Raw genomic sequence first — 11,351 nt, 5'->3', positions numbered from 1 at the left:
GGGGCTGGCCAGGGCAGCCCTGGCCAGCAGTGCTCCCCGCTGCCGCTCTGCAAAGCCTGGGCCGGCGGGAGCTGGCAGCCTGCGTCAGCCAGGGGACCAGGGCAGGACATGTTAATGCCCTCTGGATCTCCAGGCAGGGGGGCTGCAAGCAGAGGGGCACACAAGGTCTGGACAGGGGGGCACCACTGCACATGCTTCCCTGTGCATGGCTGCACATCTCACCTGCGCAGGGAGACACTGCTGCATGTGTGTCACTGTGCATGGCTGCACATGCCTCACCTCTGCAGGGGGACACTGCTGCACATAGCTGCACACAACACCTGGACAGAGCTACTACAGCACAGGGTTGAGCCCATAGCTGCAGGTGGCCCTGCTGCAAGCGGGGCCTGGCTGCAGGCATGAGCCTCAAGCCCACGGCATGGCAGCAGGGGATGGAGGCACATTCAGCCGCGGGCAGGTCAGGGAGAGCACTGTCAGGCTGGAGAGGGGGAGCCAGGGACACAGGATCCTGCCTGGCCCACAGGTGCAACGAGGGTGAGGTTTCTGGGGCCATGCCTATGGGTCGCCCAGCTGGCTGGAGCCAAGCTCCATCCTCCCTCTCAGAGGTCGAGACCTTGCCAGCCTCAGTGAGCCCCTGGGCTGGGTCCTGCCTGGCTCTGAGCAGTCTGCAGGCTGCCATCTGCCCCGGGACAAGCCAGTTACCTGCAGGGCCAGGCCTTGCTCTGGGAGGGTGGGCAGCCTCTTCTCCACGGCGTCCAGCCAGTGCCGCAGGGCCAGCAGCTGCTCGTGCACTTCCAGCCTCCAGTCCTTCCACTCGCTCCGCTGCCACGCTCTGGGGACAAAGCGCAGGACATGAGAGGCTGCGGGGACGCACGTCTGTGGGCTCCCCTCCCTGGGCACCCGCTGCCAAGCCGTGTCCTCTGCCCCCTGCCCAGCCCCAGGTCCCCGCAGCTGCTCTTGCCTGCAGATGGGGGGATGGATGAAACCATCCGTGCCAGGGGCTGCCTGCACCTCTCTGCCCACAGCACCCAGCTCTCCCTGCACTGCTTTGGGGGCTCTGGCTGCGTCTCAGAGACCAGCCCCAGGGGCTGGGCGTGAGGACCCCAAAGGTGCCTCCACCAAGCTCTGCACCCTCCTCCTGCTCACCTTTCCTGGATAAGCCCCTACGCAGGTACCTGGCATGGGAGAGAGGAGGGCGCAGGTCCCCAAGATGGGACACTGCCTCCCCCAGGACCTAGCCAGCCATGCACAGCACAGGCAGACTGTGGCCCCCCAGCAACCCAGGGCTGGCCCACAGAGCCCCCACACCACCTGCCCAGCCCCACGAGCGCCCCAGCCCCGCGAGCACCCTGCAGCCAAGGGGGCCCCCCAGGTGCTCACACCACCAGGGTGCTGCAAGCAGGGGCAGATGGTGATGCTGGGGGCAGGGGCAGCACTTGAGACACCCACGCCGCTGCAGGGAAGGGGGGGGCAATGCCCCATGCCGGCACATGCACTGGTGGGGAACCTGCTCGGCCACAGGCTGCGTGAACGGGCCAGGAAACTCCAGCTGCCCGGCCTGCAGGGATGCCAAGGGCAGGCTGGCACCACGCAGCCAACGTAAGGCATCATTACTGCATTCCCACAGCAGGGATGCATTGCCACTCCCGCTGCCAGCCAGCTCTTCACGGCTCAGCTCCCAGGGCATGCTCTGAACAACCCCCTCAACAGCTTCACTCCCCAAAACCAGCCTCATATCTCAGCCCTCTGGCCTGGCTTGCACAGCCGCTGCTTTTGCTGGGGCTGGATGCAGGTGCCCCGGCCAGGCCTTGCCAGGGGCTGGGACGTGCGTGTGCAGCAGGCAGCACCCAGCAGCTACAAGAGGCGCCCCCAGCTCCTCTCATCATGCAGACGCACATGCACACATGTGCAGGCTCCCGGCCCTGATCTGCATCTGGTAAAGGTGTCTTTGCACATCTTGCTGTGCCCAGCGGAGATCCATACCTCTCCATCTCTTCCACATCTGGCAACGACCCCTCCATGCTCTTTCCAGGGAGATCAGCATCATCCTCCGCAAAAAGCTTCTGCAAAGAGAGCAGAAGGAAGGAGTGAGGAATGAAGTTTTTCTGGCTGGGGTTGGCACAGGGATGTCAGCAGCTGGTGGACAGCATAGGTGGAGCAGAGTGGTATGCGGGCTAGTCAGAGGCACTCAGATGTGCACAGAACCGTGCAGGCAGTGCTGGGGTGGGAGTCATGGGGGACCAGCCCCACCGCCTCCTGGGGGGTGGGCACTCAGACCTGCAGCCTGAGGAGCAGGAGAGACTCTGGTGGTGCTGCCCCTGCTGGGGTTTCCTTCCTGCACGCAGGACAGCTGCCATGCACATCCTCGCCGCACACCTGAGCAAAGCATCCCTTCCAATGGGGCTGGCTGAGAACCCGATTTCTGTCCTCTCCCACCAACCACCAGTGTTACCTGCAAGTCTGTGCCTCTGTACATCCTGGTTTCCTTCTCCAGGCTGAGCACTGCTCAACTCGGCAGCTCCCACGGCATTCCCAAATGTCCTGATCCTTTTTTATCTGGAGAAGTTCTCACCTGCTTCCATCTACACCTGCTGGCCCCTTCCGCTGGTTCCAGTGGCTGGTCCACGTCATTTCACTAAATCTGCCCTTTGCAAGGCTGTGAGCTACAGACCCTGCTGCTGTCCTGGCACCTGGCTGAGACCAACCACGGCAAACCGACCCACAGCGCTTTCCCTCCCACTAGCACAGTCCCCAGGGAGCTGGTGCCGAAGCCTGGCTCTGCACAAGGCTGGAGAGAGACAAAAGTACTGAGATGCCGAGGAGGAGCAGGGCTGGCCACTGCTCTGCACCCCAATATCCAGCCAAGGTCGCATGCTAGCAGCGATCAGGCAGGATGCACCAGGTGAGCCTGGCTGGCCTGCCTGCACCCCCTGTCGCCAGCTCTTCCAGGCTGAGCAAAGTTTGTCTGGCAGCAGACGAGCTGCCTGGAGGAGGCGCAGCCCTGGGCTGCGGGGAGGGCTGCTGGGGGCAGCAGGGTGGCCTTGGTGCTGCAGCTCTGCACCAGCCGGGAGCTGTGCCTGCTGGGCAGCCCTGGGGATCCTGGAGGAGCCGGCTGCCAGCAGCACAGCCCCATTTGCACATCGCCCGTGGGAGGCCAGGGGCACCGCGCTGGCGAGCTGGCGCTGCTGCTGCCGGGGATGCAGGGAGCTGCGGCACAGGCTTGCCGCGCCGCATTGCCACACAAAGTAGTGAGCAGGACATCGGTGCCTAGGGGTGTGAAAGCCCCCAAATGCTACTGCCCTGGGAGCAGCACCCTCCCCCCCGGCTGGAGCACTCCTGGAGGGTTGGCAAGGCTGCGGGAGCCGGACGAGAAAAAGCCACACAGGTGAGCAGAGAACTACAGAAAATGTTTTATCATGAGAGGCTTGAAGCAACCCACTGAAGTTATCAAGGAAGTCAAGAAGAGTTTGAACTGGAGCAGGTAAGGATCACCCTGCCTGCCTCTAAGGGCTTTTATCTAGCAAAAAAGGTGTGAGAACCACTTAGGAGAAACCACCTGGCGTCAAAGGGGGCTAAGGGTGCGTTTCCCACAGCAGCAATGTGTGGGCAGCACATGGCCTCCCTGTTCACCTCTCTGTGTCCCGGGGCCTCTGCATCCTGGTCAGCCTCCCTCTGCAGAGCACATACGGGCTCTCACAGATCGGTGGACCTGAGCTCTCCCAAATCCCTGCGCCTCTGCCACAGGGCAGCCCTCCCGAATCCACATGCTCTGTCCGGTGCTATCCCTGGGCTGTCTCTGGGAAGTTCCCTCCCCTCCTTCCAGTGCCTCCCACTTTGCTCTGCTCCAGCTCAGACCATGAAACTGGCAAGACAGGTCTGCCCAGCTCACCAGCAGCTGGTGCTTTGGAAAGTGCAGGGGAAGAGGTTGGGAATAGCAGGATCTGGTGACACCCCCAGCTCCCAGCAGTCGGAAACAGAACCACAGAGTGGCTGGGACTGGCAGAGACCTCTGGAGATCATCTAGTCCCACCCCACTGCTCAAACAGACTCAACCAGAACAGGTTGCTCAGGGCCATGTCAAGTCATGTTTTGAATATCTCCCAGGATGGACTCTCCACAACCTTTCTGGGCAACCTGTTCCAGTGCTCAGTCACCATCATAGTAAAAAAGTCTTTTCTTATGTTTAAGTGGAATTTCCTGTTTAAACAGAATTTTCTGACCGTTGCCTCTTGTCTTTTCACTGGGCACCGCTGAGAAGAGTCTGGCTCCATCTTCTCTATATCCTCTCATCAGATATTTATACCCATTGATAAGATCCTCCTTGAGCTTTCCTTTCTCCAGGTTGCAGTCCCAGCTCTCTGAGCTTCTCCTATGTCAGATGCTCCAATCCCTTAATCACCCTCATAACCCCTCACTAGACACACTCCAGTATGTTCATGTCTCTCTTGTACAGGGGAGCCCAGTCCTAGACACAGTGCTCCAGGTGTGGCCTCACCACTGCAGAATAGAGGGAAAGGCTCATCCTCGACCTGCTGGCAACACTGCTCCTAATGCAGCTCAGGAGGCTGTTGGCCTTCTTTGCCACAAGGGCATGTTGCTAGTTCATTGTCAACTGGTTGTCCACCAGGACTCCCAGGTCCTCTTCTGCCAGGCTGCTTTCCAGCTGATCGCAACCCTCTGAGCCCAGCAGTTCTGCCAGTTTCTAATCCACCTCACTGACCACTTATCTAACCCCTTCTTCATCAGTGAGTCTATGAGGATGTGGAGAGAGATAACGTCAAAAGCCAGTGCTGACACAACATCCTCATCCATGGAGCTAGTTATTTCATCACAGAAGGCTATCAGGTCACTCAGCAGGATTTCCCTTTCATAAATCCATGCTGATTACTCCCAATCACCTTCTTGTCCTTCCTATGTTTGGAATCTCTAGGGGGATTTACTCCATCATCTTCCCAGAGATCACGGTGAGGCTGACAAACCTGTAGTTCCCCAGATCCTCATTCTTGCCCTTTTTGAAGTTAAGGGTGACGTTTGTTCTCTTCCGGTCCCCAGGAATCTCTCCTGAATGTCCTGACCTTTCAAAGCTAATCAAGAGTGGTCTTGCAGTGACATTGGCCAGCTCCATCAGCACTTGCGGGTGCATCCCATCAGGGCCCATGGAGGCAGGTATGTCCTATTTGTTTACATGTACACTAACCTGAACCTCCTGCACCTAGGACAAGTCTTTGTTTCTGCAGACCTTTTCATAGGTCGCAGGGGCTGGGGATTTCTGAGGGCCAGTCCTACCAGTAAAGACTAAGGCAAGGAGCCATTGAATACCTTGGCCTTTTCCATGTGCTTTGTCACCAGGGCCCCTGCCCCATTCAACGGTGGACCCACATTTTCCCTAGTCTTTCTTTTGCTGCTGATGTACCTGTAAAGGCCCTTCATATTGCCTTTCATGTCTCTCACCAGATTCAAGTCCGGATGCACTTTGGCTTTCCTAGTCCTATCCCTGCATGCTCGGACAGCGTCTCTATAGTCCTCCCAAGTTGTCTATCCCTGCTTCCACCTCTTGTCCTCTTCCTTTTTATGTTTGAGCTTAGTCAGGTGCTCCTTGTTCATCCATGCAGGCCTCCTGCTGCCTCTAATTGACTTACTGCTCATTGGGATGGACCAGTTTTGAGCTTGGAGGAGGTGATCCTTGAATATCAGCCAGCTCCCTTGGACTCCTCTTCCCTCCATGGCCATATCCCCTGGGATTCTTTCAAGAAGGTCTCTGATCAGGCCAAAGTCTGCTCTCCCCAAGTCCAGGACTGTGATCCTGCAGTTTCCATTTTTCCCTTCTCAGGATCTTGAACATCATCATCTCATGGGCGCTACAGCCAAGGCTGCCCCAACTTTCACACTTCTCATCAGTCCTTCTTGTTTGTGACTCTGAGGTCCAGCAGAGCACCTTTCCTCAGAGACTCTTTGATCATCTGAGTTAGCATTTTGGCACCAATGCACCCCAGAAGCTTTCTGGATTGCTTGTGCCACCTTGTCCTTTCAGCAGCTACCATGGTGGTTAAAGACCTCCATGAGGACCAAGGCCTGCAAACATGAGGCGTCTTCCAGTTGTCTGAAGAAAACCTTGTCTATTTTTTTGTCCTGATCAGGTGGTCTATAGCAGATACCCACTACAATGTCACCCATGCTTGTCTGCCTGCTAATCCTGGCCCATAAGCTCTCAGCCCCACTTAGTCCAGACTTGAGCTTCCCTAAGCCAGAGGAGACCTCAGTATCATGGTGTGAAATGGCCACAGAGGGCTATGCCCTCCTGTAAGGCTTTCTCACACGCTTCCTCACCAGGTCCTCTTGTCACTGGCCTGGCCAGTTGTCTTGAGGCTGTCCAATTAAAGCCTGAACACAAAGATCAGCAGGGGAACAACCTAAGCAGTGAATGTGCAGCACCCAGACTCAGCTACTCCCCATGGCAGTCCAGGGAGAATGACGCCTTGGTTCCAGAGCAAAACCCACCAAGATGAGCCTCCTCTCCCTGCCCCGAGAACGTCTTGCAAACTAGAGGGATTATTGTCTGAAAGGATATGGGACTCATGACAGGATGCAGGGGGAAGAGCAGCTGGGCACCATGCAGAACTTATGGGGGGATGTTTTACAGGGATGGTGGGAATCTGCAAGAATTATTACGGGGTGTTTGGGGCAGGATCAAAGGTGGGGAAAAGGAGGGATCAACGTGGATTGCAGAGGAAGCATGGGAGAACAGGAACAGAGGAGAAAGCAGATAAAAGGGCTGGGTGAGTATAAACAGGGGGTTGGGCAGGACACTTGTCTGAGCCAGGCACTGAGCATCACAGTCTATCTCACAGTTTCATCAAATCCCCTTTCTAATTATCTTCTGCGTGGTATGTACTCTCCACTCTGACTGTATGTGTGAAGCAAACTTCAAGTTGGACTAGCCATTAAGTAGGAGAAGAGGTCGGAGTACCAGCAAGTGTGTTGCACCCACTGGAGTGGGACCACAAACCTCACAGGTCCAGATGCCAGCAACTGGGGTAGACAGGAGGTCTAGGGGCCAGTTTCTGGAAAGGCTGAGCAGCTAATACCAGCTACTGAAGTGACCCATGGAGTGGGCATGTGCAAATCTCCCTGCCCCTGCTCATCCCAGGCGGCTTTGCCAGCTGTTCTCCTGCCTTTCGGACTCTCCTCTGAGCCGGACTTGCCTCGTCCTGGCACAGACTCATCCTCCGCTGGCGTCTCACCGCCTCCTCCGGCCTCTGCCAGCTCTTAGCCTGCTCGGCACCTGTGGTCCTGTGAGTAAATATCCCTCGCTCCCTGGGTCCAATCCCAGCAACTTCAGCATATTTGGTAATGAGTTCATCCCTGAGAGAAAACCAAGCCCTCCTCTCCACATTGGCTCCTTCTTTCCTCTCGGAAGTCCTCCCAGCCTGGCCCACCACCGCATGTCCCTCCTGCTCCATCCCCCTGGTCACCCATGCGGTCTCCATCTCACGGCTGGGCACCTCCCGGTACTCCCCCTGCCACACTCCTCAGAGGATGTCCCTCCAGCAGCATCCTTCCACTGCTGCCCTCCCAAATCGGTTCATCTCTTGGGTCCTTCCACCACCGCCCTTGGAGCAGCCCCTTCCCTCCCAGACCTCCGCTTGTGCTGTGATCCTCTCCTTGGCCGGACCCTGCATGTGCTTTGCCCCACGCACATCTCAGACCATCCTCCAAGACCTCAGTGTAGCTACAGCCGTGCCCCCTCTGGAGCCGTGGACCCCGTGCGCGCCCATCCCTGCTCACCTGGAGCCAGAGGACGTGGCCCCACGCGGCCCCGCTCTGCCCGATCCCGCGGGCCCGCGTGCAGCTGCCCCAGCCGACCGCTCCTGCCCGGGCACGGCATCCCACTGCATCCCTGTCCCGCTCCGGTCGAGCAGCTCCCCGCGAGCCGCCTGCCCCGGAGGCTTGATTTGGCCAGCTCCTCCCCACTGGCGCCCCACGCTCTGCGCTGGGGTCCCAGCCGCGGGGACAGGCTCATCCCATTCCCGTGCCCAACTCCGCAAGAGGTGCTGGGAACACGCGCTGGAGCGGCTTGGCTGGCACCAGGGCGAAGACAACAGCCTTGGCCCGGCTGCGATCTCTGCCCTGCACCCTGGCTCCCTTGGGACGCTGCTCTTGCGGTTGCAGCCCCAGGTCCCCTGCACTCCGCGCCCCTGCCTTCCCTTCCACCGCTGCGGAGCTGCTTTCCCACCCCTCCTGCACGGCTCCCTGGGCTGACGGTGCTTCCACCATCCCCGGCACCACCGGTTCCCTCTCTGATTTATTCTTCCCACGCATCTCCGCATACCCCTTCCCCAGCCCCACGCATGGTCAGACCCTCCTGCCCTTGCACCGGGTGGCTGGTGCCTCTGCTCAGGGCAGGCAGCAGCAGCCAGTCTCCTCCGGCAGGCAGGACCGGAGCGGAGGTGGGAGGGGATCATCCTGTTTTTGAGGCTTTTCCAGCATTACAGCCGAACCCGAATCAGTCGCCAGCAGCCTACCCATCCAGCTTGGATGGTGGAGCTGGCTAAAGCTGGAGGCACAAAGCAGCGGCGTCTCAGACCAGAAGACGGCACGTGGGGATGGCAAACGCCTCCTGGATGACCCTAGCGAGCGCTGGGCGCGGCGCGCGCAGCCTCACTGCCCGTGCAGAGGGGGCCGTGCATGGCACGCGCTTGTGCACGTGCGGCGCGTGGCACCGGGGCCCTGCAGGCTGTTCTCGGCTTGTGTGTTCGTGTGCAACGCACTGCTCCGCTCCCACACGTGCAGCCCTTAGACAACTGGCCTGTAGTTAATGGAGCTTTATGGGGAGCATGTCGCGCCAAGCCCATTAATTATGGGTTGCCGAGTCTGGCTCCAGTTAAAGATGTAACTGCTGTCCTTGGACACCTGGCAGCAGTGCCAGCAGCCTGCAGTGATGAAGGGCCGTTCCCGGTCCCCACGGCATTGCTAACTCCCTTGCTGCTTGCAGAGATTTACAGGGGCTGGCGAGCACATCCGGCTGCGCCGGGGACAGCTGAGCCCCGGCCCCCGGGGTCCCTCCCCAGCGAGGGGCTGCAGCAGCGCAGAGCTCCCGGGCGGCCGGGTGTGTGCGTTACGCCAGTCAGATGGTCTGTGCCAAGGAAGGAGGAGTCGCCAAATCGAGCTGGAGCCGCTAGGCTGGGTGCAGCGAGTGCCCCGGGATTGGGACAACCCATTTTGGGCTGGGACACCAACAAGGCTGGGCCTGCGCCCGCGCCCGCGCCTGGGGCAGCTCCAGCCAAGGCATGGGTGAGCCGTGCATGGAGCCACAGCCGCCCCGCGGGCCTGGAGCAGCTCCCACCGCACCCTTGGGGCTGCGCCCAGCCGCCCTCCCTCCGTCCCTCTATGCATCGCCGTGCTGCACATCCCTGCCTGCTGCTCCTCGCCTCGAGCTCCGGCTGGGAATAGCGTCTCCAAGCTGGGATCATCCTTTGCTTCTGTGCCAGCACCAGAAGAGTGGGGGTGGCACGGCAGCAGTCATAAAGATAATACACTAATAGCCATAAAAGCCTTTATCTTGCTGCTGATCACAGTGCTGCAGGGAGAGGCACCAGACTGAGCGTGCACAAACCCGTCTGCAAGGGATGGCCGCGAGGTCACCCGGCTGTGCCTCCTGCAGAGATGGGCCGGCCGGAGCCCAGGCTCGGGGCGTATTGCAGCACCCTGCATGCACGACTCCTGCCCCAGCCACGCTCGACAGCGCCCGGCTGCGAGTGATGGCTCGGCATCGCCGGGAAGGGTGGGAACAACCCAAGAGCATCACCGGGATGGAAAAGCAGTTGCAGAAATGGCACCGCAGCTGAAACCTGCTAGGAATGGTAAGGACCGGTGGAAGGGGTTAAAGAGCAGGTCACGAGCAGCCGTGAGCCCCGGGTGCTGCCAGTGAAGGCGTTAGACAGGCGCTTGTCTCTGCTATTAGCTGGCGCTGAGCCTGCTGATCTGGTTCACAGCCTTCAGCTTGCTCAGGCTCAGGTGCTGTGAGCTCAGCTGGAAGAAAACACCAGATTAAAAATAAGCCCATGGGCAATACATCTCCCTGCAGGGATAGGGAAAGAGGGAGACCATAGGGATGCCAGCAGCTGCCCTAAACCCGCAGCAGGGAGCTGTTGCAGGAGAGATTGGACCACGCTGGCACCTGAAAGCTGAGATGCACACACTTCTGCACAGTCCTAGGAGACCTGCAATTAACCTGTAATTAGCCCTGGTAACGCTTTGCCAAGACAAGGACACCTGGCCAAACATAATGAAGGCAAGCAGCATGCAGTCCTGTGGATATTATTGGGAACCCCAGGTAGGACAACCAGAGAGTGTACAGCAGGAAAGTAAGCAGCGCCAGAAGCTGTGGTCCACAGAAAACCAGGGCTGGTGTTGCACGCGCTGTAGTGAACGGCACAGCTGGGGACAGGCTCCAGCCTTCCAGCAAGCGGGCTGCATCCAGCACAAAAGCCTGCAAATATGTGCACAGGGAGGAGGAAGAGGAGACGACAGACAGATCTGAGGCATTTGTCAGAGGAGCAAGAGGCCTCATGCACAAAAGCAAATGGACCGTTGGCTAGTTTTCACTTGGGTGCAGTGAGGGCAGCTGCTGAGATGCACAAACAAGAGCATGATTGCAGCCAGAAGGGTGCAGGAGGTAAAGCATCAACATGCGTTACGGTGATGAAGCCCCCAAGGAGTGTGATGAAATGAAATTTGAACACGAAGAGGGAAGCAAGGGCTGGTGGGCAGTCCCAATACCAGTCTGTCAACGTCTTGCATCAGCTCTGCCTGCAATGGGAATAGGCTGGGGACCACAGGCTCAATAAACGGGGAGATAGAGAATGCAGTTTGATTCAGAAGTGGCATAGTGATGCTGCAACACCCAGGAGGACGCGGCCGGCCAAGGCAGCGGCTCCAGGCAAGACACCAATAACGCATCTATGCAAGAAGAGCAGCAGGCCTAAAGCTCAGGAGAAAATGGGAAAGTGCCACAGGGTGCCCTGGGCCAACCAAGCCACCACCAGGCAGCGGTCAGGCTGCTGCGGGGTGCACGGCTCTGGGGACAGAGCTAGACCCGGGTGCTGGCTCTGGAGCTCCCGTCGGACGAGGCTCACGGCAGAGCCACACCAGGCAGTTGTGTCCCGGCAGTGCTGCCTTTGCTGGCCTGGGGTTGCCTGTGACTAAGCGAGGGTCCGGACCGGGCAGAGGCAGGGCAAGCTTCGTGGGGGATAGCTGGGAGGAAGCGAAGGCTGGTGCAGCTGCTGAGAAAGGAACAGTGGATGGAGGGCTGGTCAGAAACGTTGGTCAGATGAAGAAATAAATTGCCTAGA

Source organism: Struthio camelus, chromosome 2 (genome assembly GCF_040807025.1).
Source record: "Struthio camelus isolate bStrCam1 chromosome 2, bStrCam1.hap1, whole genome shotgun sequence".
NCBI lineage: Eukaryota > Metazoa > Chordata > Aves > Struthioniformes > Struthionidae > Struthio > Struthio camelus.
This window is presented reverse-complemented; position numbering follows the sequence as displayed.